Raw genomic sequence first — 26,116 nt, 5'->3', positions numbered from 1 at the left:
TAGATGTTGCAGATGTTGGAGCAGAAGTAGCAAAACCAGGTTTTCCCGGAGGTGGTCTTTTTGGAGACATGGTTTGGAAAGCAAAGGAATCAATCACTGTAGAGACTGGGCAGCTGGAGAAGAAGAGCAGGCAGACGAGTCCAGGAGACAGAGAATCCAGACAGATGGGAATTTCTTTAGTAAATCTAGCAATAGGTGAAAGTTTTTTTTCTCCAAAGGGTTCAAGGAATCACAATCCACAAGAGATTCCTCTGGGTGGCTCGGAGACAAAGACCGGAAGCCTGAATTTTGAAGGTGGAGTCAAATTTCACAGTTCACAAAGACAACGGAAGTGTGCCATCTTGCCCTGCCAGTTTTGGGCTCAGAGGCATAGCAAACTTTTGAAAGTTCAGAAAATTCTCAGTTCACCCATAAGTTCTGGATCTAAGTCCAAGGAAAGTCACTTTTATAGGGGTGAGGCATCATTAGTTGGCTCTCCCCCTCCCTCCTTCCCCTGGGGGCGAGAGCAAAATCTTTTCAAGCCGCTTGTCCAAGGGGGGGGGGAAATCCCCCTCCCTCTAGCCGCACCTCCAGCAAAAGTCCGAAAGAAACTTTGTTTAAAAAAGGGCTGAAAAGTCCATTAATTCAAAAGAGAGGGAATGGAGAAGGGAAGCCTCTCACCACACCGCCGCTGCTTCATTCAGAAGTATATTCTCCGATCGGCATGGGGCGAGACGCGCGCACACGGGCGCCCTCCGATACTGCTCCCCGGTGCCTAGAACGAAGCGGAGAAGCCCCCGCCAGCCGCCGCCGACGCCAGGACCCTCCGCGAGCCGTTCCCTCGGCAGGACGCCTCTCCGGGGCGTCCTGTGCCCCCCCAGAAGCGGGGGAAGCCCACCGAGAGAGCGGGAGCAGGCAAAGGCTTGCCTGTCGCCGTAGCCGCCGGAACCGGAAGCCCGATACAAAAAGATCTTGAAGCGTGGAAAAAGTTACAACTGTCTTTGCTTGGAAGGATCTCAGCAATTAAAATGAACATTCTACCTAGATTTATCTTTCTATTCCAGATGATTCCGGTGCTTAAATCAGATAAAACCTTGTTAAATTGGCAAACAACATTAAATAAATTTGTTTGGAAGGAGAAAAAACCGAGAGTAAAGATGAAGATTATGCAAGATACATGCGAAAGAGGCGGCCTCAGACTCCCAAACCTTCGATTGTATTATGAAGCTGCAGTACTAACGTATGTAGCAGATTGGTTTGGGAAAACAAAAATGGAATTGCTGAATATAGAAGGCCATGATTTGTTCTGGGATGGCATGCATATCTTTTTTATGAAGACAGGGTGGATAAAGTGTTTAACAACCATGTTCTCCGAAGTGCCTTGATGAGAATATGGAAGAAGCACCGACCCAATTGGGATTATAAAATACCGCTTTGGTTGGATCTTGCAGACGCCATGGGGATTATGAATATTAAGTCACTCAGGGGTTGTTTATATAAAGATGTGCTTATTGCTGATGGGGGCGAATGGAAGTTAAAAACTTTGGAACAGCTGTTGGAAGAAGGAATTACTTTAAATTGGTTACATTACATACAGCTACAGAAGAGATGGGAAGAAGATCGTAGGGTCGGTTTTATGGATAAAGAAGTGGAACTGATTAAGCAGATAAAAGAGACTGGTCCAAAACAAGTTAAAAGAATATATAATGTACTGTTAGAAAGAGACTCAGAAAGTGAATTGGTTAATTTCAATTTCAATTTAAATTTATTAGCGCTTATAGACCGCCCCCTCTCCCGAAAGGGACTCGGGGTGGTGTACAGTCCATGTCAAAGAACAGAATTAAAACAATTAAAATTACTACATGGAAAATATATATATACAAATATAAAATGGATAGATGCATAAGAGGAGGATAAAAGATGTGCAGGACTGTATTGCTAATAAATAATTAAAATAAACAGACATTAAGATCCCAATACCCAATAAAATTAAGACTATCGAATAATACCCTTAAAAACCAGTAAAATATAAATGCCAGGAGATAGGCGTTGAAATTATGCCAGGCCAGCCAGTCGAAACAGGTGAGTCTTTAGTTTCTGCCGGAAGGAGCGGAAGTCGGTGGTGGTTCTGATGTCGGGGGGGAAGTCATTCCAGAGGGTTGGGCCCATCACAGAGAAGGCCCTACTCCTTGGCGTCGCCCGCTGGCATTGCCTAGTGGACGGCACCAGGAGAAGCCCCTCTCTGTGAGAGCGAATTGGCCGCTGGGATGTATGTGGGAGGATGCGATCCCGCAGGTAACTGGGCCCTATGCCATGGAGCGCTTTAAAGATGGTGGTCAAAACCTTGAAACGCACCCGAAAGACCACAGGCAGCCAGTGCAGCTCACGCAGGAGCGGTGTCACATGGGAGTACCTGGTACTCCCCATGACTGCCCGCGCGGCTGCGTTCTGGACTAGCTGCAGTCTTCGGGCGCGTCCCAAGGGAAGCCCCATGTAGAGAGCGTTACAGTAGTCCAGGCGAGACATCACCAGTGCATGAGTGACCGTGCGTAGGGCATCCCGGTCCAGGAGGGGGCGCAATTGGCGCACCAGGCGAACCTGGTGGAACGCCCCCCTTGCCACGGCTGCCACATGATCGTCCATTGACAGCCGGGCATCTAGGAGGACGCCCAAATTGTGTGCCCGTTCCACAGGGGGCAACTGCTCGCCCCCTATGGTCAGCGTTGGAATTAGCTGACTGAACCGAGGTGCCGGTAGCCACAGCCACTCAGTCTTGGAGGGGTTGAGTTTGAGTCTGTTGTCCCCCATCCAGACCCCGACGGCTTCCAAACACCGGGACATCACTTCGACAGCCTCACTGGGGTGGTTTGGGGTTGAAATGTACAGCTGAGTATCATCAGCGTAGAGGTGGTACTCAACCCCAAAACCACGGATGATCTCACCCAGCGGCTTCACATATGTGTTGAACAGGAGGGGCGAGAGGACCGACCCCTGTGGCACCCCACAAGTGAGTGGCCTCAGGGTCGACCTCTGCCCCCCCAACACACATTGCGACCGGTCGGAGAGGTAGGAGCCGAACCACCGTAAAACGGTGCCTCCAACTCCCATCCCCTCCAGCCGGCGCAATAGGATACCATGGTCGATGGTATCAAAAGCCGCTGAGAGATCTAATAGGACCAGGATAGAGAAGCAACCTCTATCTCTGGCCCTCCAGAGATCATCAACCAGCGCGACCAAGGCTGTCTCTGTGCTGTGTCCGGGTCGGAAGCCGGACTGGCGTGGGTTAAGGATTGTATGATTAAATGGGCTCAGAATTTTGGTGAAGTGGTTATGTTGGAAACGTGGGAAAAACTATGGGTTCAGAATGTTAAATTTACACAGTCACAGAATTTAAGGGAGAATTTTTATAAAATGTTTTACAGATGGTATTTAGATCCTAAAAAATTATCATGCATGTACCCAAATGTTCAACCAAAATGTTGGAGATGCGGGTGTCTAGATGCTACCTTTTTTCATGTATGGTGGACTTGTAACAAGGTTAAAGCTTTTTGGATAAAAATATGGTGGGTTATGCAGAATGTATTTAAGAAAAGAATACAATTCACTCCGCAAATGTTTTTATTGGGTATAGCTAAGGATTTTACCAAAGGGGAAACAAAATTGGCCTTGTATATGGTCACAGCAGCTAGGTTGTTGATTGTGCAACATTGGAAAAAAGATTTTTTACCGACAATTGATCAATGGATTCAGAAGGTGGCGGGGTTCGCTGAAATGGCAAAAATTTCAGCTTTCTTAAAAGCTCAGAAACAGGAGGTTTACACACAGGAATGGGCAAAATGGATTGATTATATACAGAATAAATACCAGACTAGGAGTTATTATGTAGCCTTTAGGTAAGAATGTTTAGACTGACAGATGATCAGAGTAAATAGTATATGGGATGTTTGGAATTGTTAGAGTGGTATACAACGGAAGTCAGGGGGGTGGGTTTGTGTGGGAGGTGGGGGAGGGTTAGGGTGGAGGGCGGGGCAATATATATGTATGAATAAATTAGAAGATGGGATTAACGAAACATTGTTATGCTAGGAGAAATTTATATTAAGAGTTATAGATGTTAAATTAGCTTAGAAAATGGGATCAATGTGTTATTATTAATCTAAGAGAAATTTATATTGTGTTTGTTGGGAGGAGAGGGGTTACGAGTAATCTATTTTAAGATGGGGGGAGGGGAGGGGGCAAAGTATTTGGTATAATATTTGAAAGTGAATTTTTGTGTGGGGGTTGGGGGGTATAGCATTTGTATGAGATTTACATTGTATGGCGGGGGGGTGAAAAGGGGGAAAATCTGTTTGTACAAAACTCTTTTAATAAAAAAAAAAGACATCCAGGAAGCTATGACAAGGAACCATATGGAGATGATGGAACGGATGCACAATACAGATGTGAAACCAGGAAATCTCAAGCAAAAAATAATGAGACAATAGAGGAAAGCGAGAGAGAGAAATCTCCAGCAAAGAAAAATGAGATAATAGAGGAGAACTCAAAATGAGTAGAGAAAAGAATAGAGGAGGTGAATCAACAAATGACACAAGTAGATAAAGATACAGAAGATATAGTAAAAATTCTTGAAATTGAGCAGGTAGATGATTTCTCAAGAGGCCAAAATGTAAAAGAGAGCAAAGAGAAAGATCCCTTAGAAGGGATGAAAAAGTTATTGATGAATATATTAGAGAGTAAACAACAAGAGGCAGATATGGAGGCAGAGGAAATACCTAGATTTAACATGAGCGCTATAGAGGGATACAAGATCCCAATGGGAGATTGATCAAAAAGTCAATAAGACTTACAATATGAAAAAGAGCAAGAGATGATGGATAGATACAGAATACCTCTTAATATGGGATTTGTCTTACTAAAGATTAGAAAATGCAGCTAGGAACTGGAAATTGGGAAAATGTTACTATGCATAGTCACATGATATAAGTTACCATAATTACTATCTATATGTAAATGTTAGAAGTTGAAAGACTACTGCCATGTATGTTTAAATAATAAAGGGTAAGAAATGATGGATAAATACATAATATTTTTTAATATACACCCCTGTTGTATTAGGGGTGCAAAAAAAGAGGTAGAAAGTAGAAATTGGAAAAACATTACTATGTACATTACTGTTCTGACCCCTCTCTCCATGCCTGTGAATAAATCAGAACACAGGCTTGGCTGTTTTCCACTATTTAATTTGCTGAGATAACAAATCCTTTGGCTGAGGGCCCAGACAACTCACGTTCAAGAAAAACAACCCAGAGAGTCCCAACGAACAGACATGGCTAGAATACATGGATTTTCTTCACTGTTAATTTGAATGGTGTTTCCTACAAATGTCCCCTCCCAATGCCTCACGTATAAGCTCTCTTGGGAGGGGCCAATCCACAACCACCTATGCTAATCATTTTCTGTGAGTCTGCCTATGTAGTTGCTGCTTCCGTTTCTCAGCCCTTCTCAATCTAGCATCAGGGACAAACTGCCTTTGATCCTCCCCACTGCTCCATGCCTCAGGCACCTCCTAGTGGCCAACCAACCTCTCTGGTCCTGCTTTGAATCTGAACCCTGCACAGGGTCCTCCACATCGTCTAGGGCAGACTCAATTGATCCCTCGCTATCCGATTCCATCAGCAGCTCAACTGGATCCTGCTGGACCACAACACTATCCCTCACCGCAGGGCCTTTCCGTAGGTCTGACGCTCAGGTTGCGGCCTCGTAGGCCCACACCAAAGTGGGAGTGTGCAGGTCCTTCACATCAGCCCAAGTCCTCCCGTCCGGCCCATCGTCCTTCCAGTCCACCAACTACTGGAATCGTCTTTAACCATCTCAAGTCCCAGATCCGAGCCACCTCGTGCGTAGTCTACTTCTCTGGCTCATGCGGTGATGGCTGGGGCAGAGACGGTTGGCAGAGAGGACGAGCCGACCGCTCAGGGATCAGAAGTGAGCGATGGAACACCGGGTGCACTCGCATCGAGAGTGGCAAGGTCAGGCAATAGGCCACCGGGTTAATGATGGCCTCCACCGGTAATGGCCCAAGATAATGGTGGTCCAACTTCTTAGCCGGCCGGTGGGATGGGAAATGTCCTGTGGATAACCACATGCGATTTCCCACAGCCAACTCCAGCACCGCACACCGAGACCTGTCCACCACACTCTTGTAGTCCTCTTTGGCTTGAGTCAGATAATGGTGCACTACTTGTGGACCGCCTGGAGCTCCGAGAGGAAGTTGTGCACTGCAGGGACCGGGGAGTGGACTGGGGTAAGAGGAAAGAAGCAAGGGTGGTACCCGACATTAACCATGAAGTGCGTCGTCTGCATGGAGGTGTGCTGCGAGTTGTTAAATGCAAACTCCACCATGGCCAGGTATTCCGCCCAGTTGTTCTGCTGCTGATTCATGAAGCAGCACAGGTACTGCCCAATCACCTTCTCCATCCCCCCATTGGTTTCAGGATGGTGCGCCGAGGACAAACAAATCTGGACGTCCAGAGCCTCCATCAGCCCTTTCCAGAACTGAGCCATGAACTGTGTCCCATGGTCCAACACGACCTGATCTGGTAGGCCGTGTAGCCGGAAGACGTGCTGGATGAACATACGGGCGATGGCGCGGGCTGTCGGCAATCTTTGACACAGAATGAAATGCGCCATCTTCATGAGCATGTCCACCACCACAAGGACTGTGGTAAGACCTGAAGACAGAGGCCATGGACACAGCTCCCCAGGGTCTGTCTGGGGTCGGCAATGGCTGAAGCAACCCTGGAGCTCCCATCGCTGACTTGGCCTGGTGACACTGTACACAAGAGGTGACATATGTCTGTACATCGTGTCGTAAGCGGAGCCACCATAAGGTACGGGAAACCAGGTTCAAAGTCTTGAAAAGGCCAAAATGTCCCCCCACCAGATTGTCATGGCACTGGGAGAGAATAAGTCCCCAGAGGGGCCCTGCGGGCACAAAGAGCCTGTCCTGGTACCTCAAGAGGTCATTGTTGAAGGTCCATGGGGAGGCCAGCCCTACCTCTGCCCTCCGTTGCTCCACCCATTCATCGCACTGCTGCGCATCCCATATCCAAGATCGTAAGTCCACGGGCTCGTGAACTGCAACGAAGGATTCGACGGGCAAAACTGTCCGGGATGGAAGCAGGTCTGCAGTGCAAGAGTACTCAGGTTTCCTGGACAGGGCATCCACCCTTTGGTTGCGCGCACTCGAAATGTAGGTCACTCGGAAGTTGAACCGGGCAAAGAACAGAGACCACCAGATCTGGCGCTGGTTCAGCTTGCGCGACGTTTTCAGGAACTCTAGATTCCTATGGTCTGTCTGGACCTCGACTTGATGCCTAGCCCTCTCCAGGTGATGCCTCCAGGCCTCAAACGCCACCTTAATGGCCGGCAACTCCTTCTCCCAGATGGTGTAATTGCGCTCAGAAGGATTGAGTTTCCACAAGAAGAATGCACAACGGAAAAGGGTACAGCCAGGGGCGTGAGCCTGCAGTAACCCGCGCCCACCGCAATGTTGGATGCGTCTGCCTCCACCACAAATGGACAATGGGGATCAGGGTGCTTCAGGATCAGCTCCTTCATGAAGGCATGCTTCAGGGCCTCAAACGCTTGTTGCTCTGTAGGCCCCCAGAGAAATGGCACTTTCTTCTGCATGAGCCGAGTGAGGGGCGCGGTCAGGGAAGCAAAGCTGGGGATGAAGGTCCAGTAGTAGTTGGCAAACCCGAGGAGTCGTTGGATATCCTTCACTCTCCGAGGAGGTTGCCAACTACGCAAAGACTCTACCTTGCCCAGCTCCATCGCAATTCCTTCAGGGGAGATACGGTGCCCCAGGAACTCGATGATAGTCTGCCAGAACTGACACTTCTCCAGCTTTGCGTACAAACGATGCTCCCAGAATCATTGCAGGACCAGGCGTAGTGTCAACACCTAAGGCGTTTCCATGACTACTATCACCTTGAGAAGGGGAGGGAAATTCCATGCATACTTTTGGCCAGAGTAAAAGTCTCATATTTCTGTGCTGGGATGTGAATACGCATGTCCAGAACCCTGCTATAACGTCCTGTTGGAGAATGTGATTGATGACCTCAGCCAAAGGAGAGGGGGCACAGGGGTAAAGGTCAGATGCCATTAAATGTGATTTAGTTTCAGCTACACAGAAGTCCGTGCTAAGATGTTAGTCCTAATAAACGAATGGTTTTACTTTGAATTTTGTTCCGGGGCTCGTAAATTAATTAGGGCAACTCTTGGAACCTTCACAGATAGCTGAAACTCACTTTTAAAATATTTTTTTCCCGGGTTTCCTGAAGCCCGGCCTCTCCAAGTACTCCCTCCCAATGTTTGGGTTGGAGGGAAAATCAGGAAGACAGGAGATTGATTGCAGCTGGAGGTATGCGGCAAAGCAAAACAGGGCTGCCTTTCTCAGAAGCAGAAGCAAGAGAAGATAAGTAGTGGTGAAATTCCCTTGCCCTAGTCCAAAGCCCCAGATGGAATCCCGAGGGAGTGCAAAAGAGCAAGGGAGGGAGAAAGTGAGGAGAGGGACATCTGATCTTGTTGAAGGGAGGAGATGCAGACTGGAGCGCAGCCCCCCTCCCCATCCCGATGGAAGGAGAAGGAGCCCAGAACAGCAACCAGTGCCTCTCCCATGCAGCAGGCAGGCTGCCAAGAGCAGGCAAACCCCTCCCTCTTGCCGAACTAGGGGTGAAGGACATAACCAGCCATATCAGATGCAAGCATACCAAGGCCGACAGAAGGCTGGGGGATTAGGGCTGGATGACCCACCCCAATTCAGGGGAAAGTTTGACGGAGACTCAGACCAGCTAGCCCTATTCCTTGATTCAGCTGATATCCATCTAGAATGCTATGGGCACCTCTACCCATCCCCCAGAGCCATGGTGAATACCATCGCAGAGGGTCTAGAGGAAGAAGCAAGGGAATGGCTAGCAGCCCTACACAAGAGGAGAGCCCCCAACTGCAAGACAGATGGTTTCCTGCAACTGCTGGAGGCCAGGTTTGAGGAGGTGGAGGAGGAGGACCCGTATGCAGAAGAGGAACTCAGCAACCTAAAGCAGAGGGGCCGCCCCATCAAAGAGCACATCTGTGAATTTAGGAGGGTCATAGGAAGCTACCTTCTTTACCAGAGTGGCTGCTGGTGCATTTTTTCAGAACAAGCCTGGACAAACAAATTACCCAGGTAACTGCATACTGTGACATCCCAAATCAACTCTCTGAGTGGTTCCAAGTAGCAACAAAAGTCGGCAGCGGGCTGCGCACCAACAACATGACAAAGCAACCGGACAAACAAGAGAGAGGTCAACCCGACCTGAAACCACCCAGCTGGCAGGGAACCACAGTACCACAGCAGCCTCTGAGACCAACCCTCCCTCGAAACCTGCTGAAATGCTACAGATGTGGGGGGATGGGCCACATGGCAGCTGCATGCCCAACCCCAGCCCCAAAACCAAGGCCAGACCCACTTCCCAGGGCACGACCAGAACGAGGGTCCAAACGGACCACCAACACGTCCGGGAAAGCCCTCCAGGCTGCAAAGGCCACTTTCCCCTCAGGTGAAAGTGATGGAACCCCAGGCAGCGACAACCAGTCGCTCGAATCATATGACAGCGTGGACGAGGGAGAAAATGACCCAATGGTGAGTGAATCAATTCACCCTTTCCTTTTTCCAATATGCCTCACAGCCCCAAAAACAGGAAACCAGGGGGATTTTCAAGCCCTAATAGACTTAGGCTGCACAAGGTGCTTGATCAACCTAACCACAGTCCTGAAACTGGGGATCAGAGCAAAAAGACTGGCCCACCCAATCCGGTTCAAGCAGGTTGACGGGTCCCTAATGGGAGGAGCCTACGCCACCCACCTAACTGAACCAGTGAGGCTAGAACTAGCGGATCACTGGGAAGTAATTCGATTCATAATAGCCCCCAAAATGACAGACGCATTCATACTGGGACTTTCCAAGCTAGACAAGTGGGGACCGACCATCTGGTGGCAAGGGGGTACCCGAAGACTTAGGATATCAAGGGGCCCCCAACCCCTCCCATACCAGCAAGCAGAAACACCACCCACACTGGAAACCCCCCAAGAAAGTCCACAAGAACAACTGGCAACCACATCTGACAAAACCCCAGAGGCCGAACTGATTCTGATAGAATATCAGGACCTCGCAGAAGTATTCAGCGAGGCTGAGTGTGATGTTCTGCCTCCCCACCGGGAGACAGACTGTGCCATCGAAATCATCCCCGGGGCAAAACTACCCAAGCCCAAACTATATGCCATGACGCCCAGGGAAATGCAAGAGATGCGCAAATACCTAGACAAAAATCTAGCAAGGGGTTCATTGAGCCAGCCAAGCCACGGGTCGCGGCACCAGTCCTCTTCAAAGAAAAAAAGATGGCACCATGAGGCTGTGTGTGGACTTTCGAAGGATAAACGGGGTATGCGTACACAACCTATACCCCCTCACCCTCATGAAGGATATGCTATCTCATCTGGCCAAGAGAAAAGTCTTCACAAAACTAGACCTCAGAGAAGCATACTACCGAGTACGAATCAGAGAGGGAGATGAGTGGAAAACAGCATTCAACTGCCCCCTAAGGAGCTTTCAATTCAAAGTAATGCCTTTTAGACTGCAGGGGCCCCCAGCGGTATTCATGCAGTTAATAAACGAGGTGTTGCACGAGCACCTCTACAAGGGGGTCCTCGTCTACCTAGATGACATCCTTATCTACACAGAGACCATGGACGACCACGTACCCCTGGTCCGCCAAGTACTGGAGAAACTTCTGGCAGCCAACCTGTACGTCAAGGTATCAAAATGCAAATTCCACCATGCACGGTTGGACTACCTGGGTTACCGAGTGTCAAATGAGTGAATAGAGGTGGACCCAGCAAAAGTGCAAGCCGTCCTAAGCTGGCATCCCCCTCGCACCCGCAGACAGCTACAAAGCTTCCTAGGGTTCACGAACTTCTACAGGCAATTCATCCCCTCCTTTGCAAAGATTGCCAAACCCCTGACAGACCTCCTGAAGACAGGGAGCCCAGGAACGAAACCTCATCAGGGAAAACCCCTACCATGGGACCTAACCTGCCAAGAGGCGCTCAAGACACTAAAAGAAATGTTTGCAAGGGAGCCAGTGCTGAAGCATCCTGACCCCGAGAAACCTTTCGTGATCCAGGCAGACACCAGCAATGTGGCAGTGGAAGCGGTGCTGCTCCAAAGTAACAATCAAGGAAGCTTACAACCCTGCGCCTACACCTCCCACAAGCTCACAGACACAGAGAGATGATGGGCCGCATGGAAAATGAGGCTTTTGCAGTGAGATGGGCACTGCTAACCTGGAGACACCTGTTGGAAGGGAGCCAGAAACCATTCGAAGTCTGGACCGACCACAAAAATCTGGAGGCACTTAGGACCCCATGGAAACTATCACCCAAACAAGTCCGATGGGCTCAATACTTCAACCAATTTGATTTTGTCTTAAAGCACATTCCAGGTGGGAGGAACTTTCTAGCTGACGCCCTCTCCCGCATGCCTCAGTACAAATGCGAACGGGAGCACGTAGTGGACACCATCATTCCCTCTACCCAAACCACTGCTCAAGTGACCACCAGATGGCAACACCATGACCGGCAAGACCAACTTGCAAGCAACCTAACCACGAGGCTCAAAACTGAACTGCTAGCAGACCCCTGGTTCCAAACCAACCAACACATTTTGACAAAGAGAGATGACCTTGCATGGAAGGGGACAAAACTCTACATCCCAGAATCCCTACGTACCCTAGTTCTCCAAAGGAGACATGATGCCAAACCAGCAGGCCACTTTGGGTTCCTAAAGACTTTACACTTAGCCCGGAGGCAATTCTGGTGGCCTGGCATGAAGAAAGATGTAGATAGTTACGTGAAAAGTTGTACCATTTGCGCCACAATGAAGAGACGACCAGGAAAACCCCCTGGACTACTGCAAACAGTAGCAGAGCCAACAAGGCCATGGGGGGAGATCGCAATGGACTTTATAGTAGAGTTGCCAAAAAGTGGAGGAAACACAGTGATTTGGACTGTAATAGACCTGTTCTCCAAACAGGCACACTTCATACCCTGTAGCGGACTACCCTCAGCTCACAAGCTGGCTAAACTGTTCATGAAGCATATCTACCAACTGCATGGAGTACCTCAAAGAATTATCTCAGACAGAGTGGTCCAGTTCACGGCTACGTTCTGGAGGGAGTTCATGCGGTCCATTGGATCATCTCAGGGTCTTAGTTCAACTTTTCATCCGAGTACCAACAGGGAGACTGAATGCCATGGTAGAGCAGTACCTGAGGTGTTACGTGAACTATCAGCAGTCCAATTGGGTAGACCTTTTATCTTTTGCTGAGGTCGCGTACAATAATGCTGTCCACAGTAGCACAGGACACGCCATTCAAAATAGTGAGCAGTATGGACTTCGTCCCAATGCCTGAGTATCCAAGGGATCCCCCTTCCTCAGTCAACTTGGCTGACTGGATGTCAATGCTGAAATCAACCTGGGAAAATGTCAAAAAGGCACTGGCTAAAGTGGCACAAACCTATAAGAAACAGGCAGACAAACACCGGGCTCCGCAACGGCCATTCCAGGTGGGAGAGAAGGTTTATCTCTCCACAAAATATTTGAGATTAAAACTGCCTAGCAAGAAACTGGGGCCAAAGTTTATAGGACCATTCCCCATAGTAAAGATCATCAATCCAGTTACAGTGCAATTGAAACTGCCTCAATTGTTGGGGAAGATACACCCAGCATTCCATAGCAGCCTCTTAAAACCCGTGATTGGATCCACTCTGAGACCACTACCCCGGGAGCCCCCGAGCCCTATGGTCATAGGGGGCCAAACCCATTATGAAGTTCAGCGTATCCTTGATTCAAGGTGGCACAGGAGACAACTCCAATACTTAATCAAGTGAAAGGGCTACCCCTTATCAGAGGCATCTTGGGTGAAAAGTAGAAATATCCAGGCTGATCGCCTTATAGCAAAATTCCATGCAGAAAATCCAAGGAAGCCTGGGGGAGGGACACATCCCTAAGTTATACACCTGTACTCAAATTGCTTTGTTTTATACAGGTCGCTTTCAGGAAGTGAGGGGAGCCGGATGTCAACGCCTAAGGCGTTTCCATGACTACTATCACCTTGAGAAGGGGAGGGAAATTCCATGCATACTTTTAGCCAGAGTAAAAGTCTGTGCTAAAAATCATATTTCTGTGCTGGGATGTGAATGTGCATATCCAGAACCCTGCCATAACGTCCTGTTGGAGAATGTGATTGATGACCTCAGCCAGAGGGGAGGGGGCACAGGGGTAAAGGTCAGACGCCAATAAATGTGATTTAGTTTCAGCTACACAGAAGTCCGTGCTAAGATGTTAGTCCTAATAAACGAATGGTTTACTTTGAATTTTGTTCCGGGGCTCGTAAATTAATTAGGGCAACTCTTGGAACCTTCACACGTAGGTGCTGCTGATGACTCTCCCGAGAAGCCAAGTAAACCAAAATGTTGTCCAGGTAAATAACAACAAACTAGTCCAAGAGGTCCTGGAAGATATCATTCATAAAATGCTGGAAGACGGCCGGGGCATTGGTCAATCCAAACAGCATGACCGTGTACTCAAAATGTCCATACCGGGTGCCAAAGGCCATCTTCCATTAGTCCCCTGCCCGGACTCGGATCAGATTATAGGCGCCATGCAAGTCCAGTTTCGGGAACACTGTCACCTCCCGGAGCCGCTCCAGCAATTCAGGAATCAGGGGCAGAGGGTAACGGTTGCGCACCATGATCGCATTCAGACGACAATAGTCACAACAGAGTCTCAGATCCCCGGTCTTCTTCTTGACGAACAAGACCGGGGCAGACAGTGGCGAAGATGAAGGCCAGATAAAACCCCGGGCGAGGTTCTTGTCCAGAAAGTCACGCAATGCGGCCAACTCTGTCTCAGACGTGGAGTACAGATGACCCACAGGGAGCTTCACATCTGGCACCAAGTCGATGGGGCAATCATAAGGCCGGTGTGGCGGCAATTGGTCCGCCTCCTGCTCACTGAAGACATCCACGAACTCCACTAAGTCAGCCGGCAAGGACACCCTGGGCGAACTCAGCACTTGGCCTGCTCAGACGTGACAGGTGTGGTCGACACATTGCAGGGACAGGAACGTGACCAGGTTCTGGGACCAATAAATCTGGGGGTCGTGCGCCCACAGCCAAGCCAAGCCCAGGACCATGGGGAAATACAGGCCCGAAGCAATGTAAAACTGGATGGCCTCTTCATGATCCCCGATGACTAGGTGCAAGGGCTGCGTGGTGGCCTTGATAGGCCCATACAGAAGCACCCAGCCTTCAATGGTCTCGACCAGCATCGGTGGGTCCACCGGACACAGAGGGATGGCATACTTGGTAGCAAACACCTCATCCATGAAGTTCGTGGTAGCTCAGGAATCGAACAGGGCATGGGCCGGAATCCCCGGTGGACTACCAGACAGGAGAATGCATGCTGCCAAAATCAAGTGCCGGGGAGGGCCGTCAATCTCAGTCTCAGTGTGCGCCCGACCTAAGATCTCCCTCAGATCGGGCTCCGCGCATTTCCCGACAAGTTGTTCTGAAGCTGAGGGGGTAGGCCCTGGACCTCACAGCCCCCTATTCTTCTTGGGGCAAACCTCTGCCAGGTGCCTGAGGTCTCTGCAATAAAAGCACAACCTCCCTGTGCACCATCTGTCCATCTCAGTTCACGACAAGCAGGTTCTGGTGGCACCCAAATCCATGGGCTCCTCCCATGAAGCTAGAGTCTCCTGCAAGATCAGCACCCCTCTGGTCTCCTGGGATGCGCCTCTGACTCCCCCACCTCTGCAACCGGGCATCTATCCAGAGGCACAGGTGGATCAGTGCGTTGAACGTCGGTGGCCTGTCCACCCACACCAGCTCATCCTGCAGGTCATCCGACAGCCCATCTTGAAAGGTGTCCATGAGGGTTGCCTCATTCCTGGCCAAATCTTGGCTAAGGAGCCGGAATTCACTGATATAGTCCTGCAAGGAACTTTGGCCCTGCTTCAGCGTCTTGAGACATCTGGCGGCTGTTTCCTCTTTAATGGGGTCCTCGTACATGAATCTGAGGTGATCACAAAACCCCCTGAAATCGTCCATCAAAGGGCCAGCCTGAGCCAACAAAGGAGTAGCCTAACAAGCTGCAGAGCTGGACAGTAAGCTGATGATAAACCCCACTTTAGCCCGGTCAGTGGGAAAGTCCTCTGCTCTCAGACTGATAAAGAACTGGCGTTGTCCCAAGAAAGCTAGAAATATGGCTTGGTTGCTGTCAAACCTATCAGGCACGGCAACCGGACATTTCCTCCAAGGCTGGGGGGAACTAGCATGGCCTTGAAACTGAGCTATCTGGCCGGCCAGCAAGGCCACCTGCTGTGCCAGTTGAGCATTATCAGCACAGAGCTGTTCCAGAGCGGCTTGTTTGTAATTTGTGGGCAGGAAACAAACTGTTCTGACCCCCCTCTCCACGCCTGTGAATAAACCAGAACACAGGCTTGGCTGTTTGCCACTATTTAATTTGCTGAGATAACAAATCTTTTGGCTGAGGGCCCAGACAATTCACGTTCAAGAAAAACAACCCAGAGAGTCCCAATAAATAGACATGGCTAGAATACATGGATTTTCTTCACTGCTAAATTGAACAGTTGTTTCCTGCAAATGTTCCCTCCCAACGCCTCACCTATAAGTTCTCTTGGGAGGGGCCAATCCACAACCACCTATGCTAATCATTTTCTGTGAGTCTGCCTATGTAGTTGCTGCTTCCGTTTCTCAGCCCTTCTCAATCTAGCATCAGGGACAAACTGCCTTTGATCCTCCCCACTGCTCCATGCCTCAGGCACCTCCTGGTGGCCAACCAACCCCTCTGGTCCTGCTTTGAATCTGAACCCTGCACAGGGTCCTCCACATCATCCAAGACAGACTTAAATGATCCCTCGCTATCCAAATTCATCAGCAGCTCAACGAATCCTGCTGGACCACAACACATTACTACAAAATATAATACATTATAACTACAATGTATATGTAAATTGAAAGATTATTATTTATGCATATCTAAACAGTATTATTACTGTTACTCTATATAAAGTACTCTATATAAAATAAATTGACCTAGACTATGTATTGTTCGCTAAGTACTCATATATGTTAAAGAGAAAAACAAAAATAAAATTATAAAAAAAGAAAAGTGAAAGTGGAAACTGTAAATATACTAAAGGGAACTGTGAGTCAAAACCACTAATTCCAGAGGAGTACCATGACCCAGCAGAGGTCTTTAGCAAAAGGGAATCAGACACACTCCCCACTCACCACCCCTTAGACTGTGAAATCAAGTTTGTGCCAGGAGCCAAACTGCCCAAGCCGAAAATACATTCAATGACACCCAAGGAGATGGGGGAACTCTGAGCATTTATAGACAAGAACCTAGCCAACTTAGATTACTTGGGATACCAAGTCTTGAAAGAGGGAGATGGACACCAGCAAGGAGAAGGCAATACTGGAGTAGGAGACAGCTGCAGACCTTCCTCGGTTTTGTGAACTTCTATTGCCAATTCATCCCCACATTCACCCAGATAGCCTTGCCAATCACTAACTTGCTCAGGACATAATATGTCTACAGGAAACACATATCAAACAACAAGATATAAAATACTTAGAATGTCCGAAATTGGGAAAATTATATACAGCATCGGCAGAAGAAAAAAGAAAAGGATTAGCAATTTATGTTAAAGAGAGAATAAAGACAAGCTTAATTTATGCAGATCCAAGAGGAAGAATATTAATATTAGAGATTTGGATAAACCAAAAACCAATATTGCTGGTAGCAATTTATGCCCCAAACGAAGACCAGAAAAATTTCTATAAAAAGCTACATGAAAAAATTAGAGAAATCGGAGGGAAAAACATCTGTATAATAGGAGACTATACTGCCAGAGTAGATAGCAAAAAAGACTATGTAAGTGACAAAAAAACCAAAAGCAAAAAAAAGTATTACCAACAACGTGTATGGAGATGATGGAAGAGCTAAATCTGATAGACATCTGGAGAAAAATGGAACCAAATAAAAAACAATTTACCTTTTACTCAAACCCACACCAATCTTGGTCACGGATCGACATGGCATGGATGAATAGGGAAATTGGGGCAGAAGTACATAAAATTGAAATACTACCAAACACCTGGGCAGACCATAATCCCATTAAAATAATCTGGAAAGGAGGAAAAAAAACTAGACGAAGATGGACATTAAATCTGCAAATATTAAAAGAAAAAGAATTTATCCAAAAATGTAAGAGTGAGTTGGAACTATTTTTTAAAGAAAACACAAAAGAACAGACATCAGTACAAAACCTATGGGATACTATGAAAGCCTACACTCGAGGAATCATTATAGCTTATTCAGCAAAAAGAAATAAAGAAAATGGGCACAACAGAAAGGACTAGAGAAGGAAATTGAGAACCTAGAAAAAGAACTCCAAAACAAACCACAAAGTGACAAAATTAGAAAAGATTGGATGCTAGCGAAACACAAATTAAACATGCTAGTCCAGGAAGAAATAGTAAAAAACTTAAAATTAACGAAGCAATTTTTTTTTGAGCAAGCAAATAAACCAGGAAGGTGGCTATCTTATAGATTGAGAAAAGAAAGAGAAAAAAGACTAATATATCAACTCCAAGAGGAAACGGGTGTATTACAACACACAATGGAAGGAAAGAAAAAGATCGTACACAAATATTTTGAGAAATTATAAAAGGGGGAACAAATAGATGACAAACAAATACAAGAATATTTAAATGGAGAAAAAACCCCAGTAATATCGGAAGAGATGAAAGAAATGTTAACAAAACAAATAACAAAAATTGAACTGAAACAGGCAATTCAAAAACAGAAAAATAATAAAACACCAGGCCCAGATGGATTCCCAGCAGAATGGTACAAAATAATAGACGATCTGAATGAATCAATAGAACCCCTAATGCTGGAGATGTATAACGAAACATTGACAAAAGCAAAAATACCGAACTCATGGAGGGAAGCATACATTACGTTAATATATAAAGAAGGTACAGACCAAAACCAAAACCAAAATTACAGGCCAATCTCGCTGCTGAATGCTGACTATAAAATATTTGCAACAATAATAGTGGAAAGACTAAAAAGATTACTAAATGACTACATACACCCAGATCAAAATGGATTTCTCCCAACAAGACAAATTAGAAACAATACCAGAATAATAGCTAATATCTTGGAGTATTATGAGGTGCATACAGGGAAACAAGTGGCACTTGTATTCCTGGATGCACAGAAGGCATTTGATAATTTAAATTGGCAATATATGAAACAACAAATTAAAAATATGAATCTAGGAAATAAATTTGAAAAATTAATAGAAACAATATACTCCACCCAAAAGGCAAACATACTATTGAATGGGGAGAATACAGAGTCTTTTGAAATAACGAAAGGAGTGAGACAGGGCTGCCCATTTTCACCTCTGCTTTTTATTCTGATGCTAGAAAGCCTTCTGATACGAATTCGAAAAAACCAGGAAATAAGAGGAACCAAAATTAAAAATGAAGAATACAAAATACAGGCCTTTGCAGATGACTTAGTATTTATTATAGAAGATCCATTAGAAACAGGGAACAGGTTAATGCAAGAACTAGGAAAGTATGGAGATGTGGCAGGATTAAAAATTAATAGAGAAAAGACCAAAATAATAACCAAAAATCTGAAGGAAGAACAGAATAAAGAATTAGAAAAAATAATAGGACTCCAGGTAGTAAAGAAAGTCAGATACTTAGGAATATGGCTAACAGCAAAGTGCTCAACCATAAAAGAAAATAACTATACAAAATTAGTGCAACAAATTAAAAAAGATTTTGAACTATGGGGGAAATTACAACTATCTCTATTAGGGAAAATAGCAACTATAAAAATGAACATACTACCAAGAGTCCTATATGTATTTCAAACTATCCCCATAAAACTAGAGAAAAAATTCTTTACTGAATTGATCAAAATAATACTAAAATTCATCTGGCAAGGGAAAAAAGCTAGGATAAAACTGAAAGCATTACAAGACGACAGAAGTAGAGGTGGTATGGGGCTACCTGACTGGGAACTCTACTATAATGCAGCAGCACTAAATTGGATCAAAGACTGGATAAATTTAAAAAAACAGAAGAATATTAGCAATAGAAGGCCATGACCTGCAAACAGGATGGCACTTTTTCCTATGGGAAGAGAGAAAAAGAAACAAAAATACTTCCATACACATTATATCAGAGAAGCACTAATACAGGTCTGGAACAAAATTAAAGCAAAACACTACATGAAAATACTGACATGGCTTTCCACCATGGAAGCTATGACACACCCCAGTACGCTAGATCTATCAAAAATGGTTAGGTATAGTGAAATTCTAGATAACCAGGGAAATCTGAAAATGAATCAGGAATTAAAAGAGAATAATATAAATATAGATTGGTGGCCATACCTCCAATTACAATCAAGATACAAAAAAGATGTAAAAGAATTTATACAGAATTGCAACAAATGGACAAAATCTTAATTGGCCCAGAAAACAAATTTATAACGAAAATGTATAAATATTTGCTAGAAATAAATTTAGAAGAAGAAATAGTCAAAGGTTGTATGATAGCATGGGCCAAAAATTTTGGTTATAATATAGATCTAGCGGATTGGGAAAGAATTTGGAATACAAATTATAAATTAACGAGATTAGCAACATTGAAAGAAAACATATACAAAATGTTTTATCGTTGGCACCTACCACCAACAAGATTGGCAAAAATGTACCCAACACTAAAACTGACCTGTTGGAAATGTAAAAAAGAACAAGGGACCTTCTATCACATGTGGTGGACCTGCCTGGAATCGCAAAAATATTGGAAAAGAATTTGGAAGTGGGTACAAGAAATTACGGGGGAACAAATAAAGTATAAACCCGAAACCTTCTTACTAGGAATAATCAAAGGGAACTATACAAAAAAAATTAAATATCTACTAACACATATATTAACCACAGCTAGAATAGCTTTTGCCCAATGCTGGAAGCAAAATAATACACCGCCGAACGAATTAGTGATAAAAAAACCTTGGATTGTGCAGAGATGGACAAATTAACCCTAAAATTAAAGGACAAAGAAGAATCGGAATACTACGAAATTTGGAATAAGTGGTATGAATGGTTGGAAAATAAGAAAAACAATTAAGCCGAAAACAATATACATAAATAAACATAGAACTGTATATAAAAGTAGGTAAATATGTAAAATATCATAAAAATGTATAGATAAGATGACATAATGATTGTAATATATGGTAAAGAGAGGAAAACATACATAGAGATGACGATGTAACATTGTACAAACTGTTGATATAAAGATTGTAATATGTAATGAAAAGACAAAAACAATAAAAATTATTATTAAAAAAAAAAGGACAGGAAAAGGTATGAAACCCAAGCCCGGACAACCTCTGGATTGGTCTCTCAAATACCAAGCTGTGTTAAATCACCTCTTCTGGGTCAGGGTGTTTCAGTCAAGCCATTTGTGCTATAGGCAGATGCCAGTGATGTGGCTGTGGGGGTGATCTTACTCCAGAAAAATGCCAAGGGAGAGCTGCAACCCTGTGCTTACATGTCCTGTAAACTTTCTGAGACCAAGGCACACTGGGCCATTTGGGAAAAGGAAGACTACATGGTCTGGTGCTTTCTCTTAACCTGGAGGCAGTTCTTGGAGGGCAGCAAAATCCCCTTCAAAGTATGGACAGATCAGAAGAACCTAGAGTGTTAAAATGTTGAAGACCCCATAGAAGCTATCTCCTAAGCCAGTAATGGTAAACCTTTTAGGGATTGACTGCCCAAGCTGCAGCCCAAAACCCATATATTTATCACAAAGTGCCAACATGGCAGTTTAACCTGAATAATGAGGTTTTGTGAGGAATTTCAATCACTCTTTCACAACTTGACTTCTCCCTGGTGGCACTGGATTTTTTTTAACAGCACAACTCAAGAATGATAGGAGGTAGTGCAGTAGCCTCTGGAGGGCCATCACATCCTTATTCCTTCCTTCCTCTTCCTTCCTTCCTTCCTTCCTTCCTTCCTTCCTTCCTTCCTTCCTCACCTTCCTTCCTTTAATCCTGTATATTATGGTTTGTTATTGTTAGTATTTATTAAATAATGCTGTGTAGCTTAGAAGCTCTCAGCAAAAATAACAGCAGCTATTGTTTGTGGCTGAAGCTATCCCAGGCTGTTATTTACACAAACACAAACACACACACTCACACTATTTTTATTCCACTTTTCCTGGATCCTTGAGAAAGGAATGGCATCTTTTCCCCATCCCCGTCTTTAATAAACCCTAACCACCCTCACAGCCTTTTAGTTACTATTGTCCCACCTTGCTTCCCCCTCCCTTTAAAACGAGGTTAGAGAAGAAGCTGGGAATCTAAGGGGGAGGGAAGACTCCCTCTCTGAATAGCCTCCCACCCAGATTTCAACTGATTACCTCTCCGATCCTCCGATGAACAGACCCCACTCTCCTTTTTGGATTCTGGACCACCGAGCCTTTATTTTCCTTATTTATTGGTGGAAATTGGATTTTTATTGGGTCTTTCCCCAACCCCATGCGAAAAGAAAAGCCAGTCGGATTTCTCCTCCTAGAAGCCCCACTACTCATCCCCCTGCTCCCTTGCCCCATCCCCCACTCAATCTCACTTCAGGACATAGGAGCGCACACTGGAAACACATGTTGGGGTGATGCAGGAGGGAGCTTTCTGACCCTCCAGCACTCAGTCTGCAACTGTCCATGCTCCTCCAGTCTGGCTTGCTGAGGAGGAGGAGAATGCCCCAAGCCACCACTGCCTGGCTTCCTCAAAGGCGTGGCACATTTCAAAGGTGGCAGCTTGCGTCTGGAGGTGCCGAACAATGTCCCACTGTGAGAGCCAGGCCTGGCCTCTCCATCATCCAATGGGCGCTCTTCTGTTAGGTCACCCCCCCCCCCCAATTGGGCTTTTGTGCTCAGGGCTCGACGGGGAAAGGAGCACTTCCTCCCCTTCTTTCTCTTGGCTCCGTCATCGAGGGAGGGGCACACTTAAACTTAGCGTGTGTGTCCCTCTGCAAGGAATGTGAAGTGAGGCAGACAATGCACCTCTGAGAAAAAAAGGAGACGGAGAAGCCCTGGCTGTCACTGAGGAAGGGAAGGTGGAGGGACATGTCACCTGCCCCTGTCATCCTTACTGCTGTTACTTTTGCTTTTGGCTTCTCAGCTTCTTCCATGGAGGCTCTCTTAAAGTTGATCATGAAGAGCCGAAAGACGTTTCGTTAGATTAATAATAATAATAATAATAATAATAATAATAATAATAATAATAAAAAATATTTATTTCTTAGCCGCACCCTCTCCCGAAGGACTCGGGGCAGCGTACAACAAAACATAGGAAATAAATATATCGACATACATATAACAAAACATATACCAAGACATATACACGACATATACAAGGAGGAGGTGAACTGATAGATAAAAACAAGTAAAAACACAATGTTTAAAAACCCCTAAATAAATTGAATGCAATTAAAATACCCCAAATAAAAAAAACCCGTCAGGAGCGATATAGTTGGATCAAAGTTGAGCCAGGCCAGCTACTTGGAATAGGTGGGTCTTGAGCTTTACACGAAAGGAGCGGAGATTGCTGCCAAACTCATCATTGCAGGCCAGGCTAGTTTCAGTAAACACCCAGGGAGGGCTCTGATGCCATGATCTCCCATGTGCTTCCCTTGCAGGCCAGGCTGGCTTGGAGAAACACTCGGGGAGGGCTCCAATGGCACGATCTCCTGTGTGCTTCCCTTGCAGGTCAGGCCGGCTTCGGAAAACACCCTTGGAAGCTCTGATACTGTGATGTCCTGTGTGCTTCACTCACAGGCCAGGCCGGTTTTGGGAAAGCCCTCTCGGCTTCTCGGCTTCTCACCTCCTTCCATGGAGCCGCTCTTGAAGTTGAGATTGAAGAGCTGGAATACAATTTGTTACATTGTTGCCAAACTCATTGTTACAGCCAAGGCTGGTTTTGGGAAATACCCGAGGAGGGCCTTGAGGCCACAATCTCCCGGGTGCTTCCCTTGCAGGCTAAGCTGGCTTTGGGTAAGTGCTCTCGGCCTCTTGGCTTCTTCCATGCTTAAAGTCGATCTTGAAGAGGCGGAAGATGTTTCATTAGATTGCTGCCAAATTCAGTGTTGCAGGCCAGGCTGGTTACGGGAAACACCCTTGGAGAGCTCCAATGCCATGATCTGCGAGCTTCACTCACAGGCCAGGCTGGCTTTGGGAAAAGCCGGGGAGTACTCCGATGCTGTGATCTCCTGCGTACTTCCCTTGCAGGCCAGGCCAACCTTGGGAAATATCTGGGATGGGCTTCGATACTATGAGATCCCCCGTGCTTCCCTCACTGGCCAGACCGGCTTTGGGAAAGCTTTCTCGGCTGCGAACTCCAGCGTGCTTTCCTTGCAGGCCAGGCTGGCTTTGGGAAACACTTGGGAGGGCTCCAATGCCACAATATCCTATGTGCTTCCCTTGCATGCCAGACTGGCTTCAGGAAACAGCAGGGAGGGCTCCGATGCAGCGATCTCTTGCGTGATTCATTCACAGGTCAGGCCGGCTTTGGGAAACACCAGAGAGGACTTCGATCCCACGATCTCCTGTGTTCTTCATTCACAGGTGAGGTCGGCTTCGGGAAACACCCAGGGAGGGCTCCAATGCATGCGATAACCTGTGTGCTTCCCTTGCAGGCCACACCGTCTTCATGAAACACCTAGGGAGGTCTCTGGTTCCGCAATCTGCCCCATGCTTTCCTCCCACCACCCCCGCGCACTTCAGTACACCCGCCGCTAGTATAACCTCTCCACTAGCTTGCTCTCCGCCACCCATCTGCCAGCCCGTGCCCTTTGTCCTTACCTTAGCGAGCAGCAATGAGCAAAAGTATGCAGAAATGCAACCAATCTTCTGCAAAGATAAGGCCGATGGCTGGAGGAGGTACAATGGGGGTTGCGGGAAAAGCCAGCCATGCAAGGGGTGGCTGGAAGGCGAGGGGCAGGGCTTAATCCCACCACTACTGGTTCACCCAAAGCGGCCCAAACCAGCTGAATTCCACCACTGGATTTTCTCCCCCAGGGCTGCTACCTTCACTGTTCAGCAGAAAAGTGAGTTGGGAAGTGATTCTAATAAATATGCAGACACAGGCTTGGCTGTCTTCCACAACTAATTACAGAGATAAAACTACCCCTTGGCTAGGAGCCTAAAACACTATCTTCAAGAAACCAAGATTAGACTTACGGAATGCTTTCTCAACGGCTAGTAAAATGGACTGTTGTTTCCTGCAAAGATTCCCCTCCCGTCACTCCACCTATAAACTCTTTGGGAGGGGACACAACCTTAGCCAGCTGTCCCTACTTCCTTCTATGACGTCTTCTCCACAGCTGTTCCTTTCTCCTGTCAGCTCTACGCACATGCACATCAGGGACAACCTCCCTCTGTTCCTCTTCACTGCTCCCTGACTCAGATGCCACCCAGTGGCCAACAGGCCTCTCTAGTTCCTGCTCTGACTCCAAACACCCTTCAGAGTCCCCCTCATCCTCCAGAGCAGTCCCATAATGGTCATCGCTGTCAGAGTCCACCAACAGCTCAGCCGGCTGCTTCTGGGCCACAACAGGAAGTTCTTCAGGCTCCTTCTGACAGCTTTACAGATGTGTCTGCTCTTGGTTTAGAGATGTTAGTCAGGAACTGGTGAAGAGAAAGGTCATAGAGTAGAGTTTAGGATGAATGAGAATTGCACATTTTTGTACATTGGGACATGAAGCACCACCTGACACCCTTTCCTGTTATCTGCCTGGCTTATGACTTGTCAATAAAGGACTAAAGTGTTTAGATCTAAAGCACTTTTCTCTCCAGAGATTGAAATAACTGCATTTCCTAGTAATCAATATTTCAAAAATTGTGAGCTTTGACCAAAATAGCATTTGAGTCACCTATGCAGTGGAATAGAACCACAAATTCTTATAGCATGAATTGCAACAGGAAGTAGAAGCCTGCCAGTTTCTGGTGAAGGATTAGTAATATTTTCTGGTTGGTATCAACATCCCAAATATACTGTAGATAGAGGAACCTTGATTGCAATAGAAGATTTTTTTTTAAAAAATCCACTGCCAACAGATAGATTTTTAAAAACATTCTAGAAAAAGTTAGAATCATTCCAAATAAGTATAGTGATTGAGCAAAAACTTGGAGGTTGTTTATCAGATATGTAGCAAGAGCTTAGCCTGCCATATAAAGAAGAAAATTGGTCAGCTGAGTCATATAAATAAAGGACCTGGAGTCTAGCTTAGTTTTTTCTGAGGCAGAGATGACACATTAGCAAGCCCAGAAAATACAGTCTAATTCCCATGGTAGTTTCAATTTTACAGTCAGCTGGGAGGACTGACTTGTAGCACCTCTGCTTTCCATGTGTTTCCTTCCTTTCTTGCAAACTTTTCAAATTCAGCCTTGCAGTTATTCAGAACTTGAAATTATTGTATTTTTAGAGAGTATATTTACTTACTAAAGTCAGTGGTAGGCTTAGCCCACTTGTGCAACCCGTGATCACTTCCAGAGTTGAGCAAGCTATTTCATTCTCGGGTAGTGGCTTAGATTTAGGAATATAAAGAAAAACTACAGGAAAGAAGATAAAGAACCATTTCCCATGGCCATAGAAAACAGGCAGGAAATAATGTATGCTGCCAGAACTGAACAAACAAACAATATTATAATCTGAACTATAAGCAACATATGACTTGAATTTCAAAAGAGTGGATTTTAATAAAGCCAGAGCAATAATAAGTAGCAATAAGTTGACAAAAGAACCTAATGAGAAAAGTTGTTTAAGATGATTTAAAAAGTACAGCTGCAAACAGTTTCAGGGAGAAAAAGCCAATGTGCCTGTTCAAAAAATGCTGAAGATGTGAAAACAAAC

Source organism: Natrix helvetica, assembly GCF_964273705.1.
Source record: "Natrix helvetica genome assembly, chromosome: 1".
Taxonomy (NCBI): Eukaryota; Metazoa; Chordata; class Lepidosauria; order Squamata; family Natricidae; genus Natrix; species Natrix helvetica.
Note: the sequence above shows the minus strand (reverse complement) of the source record.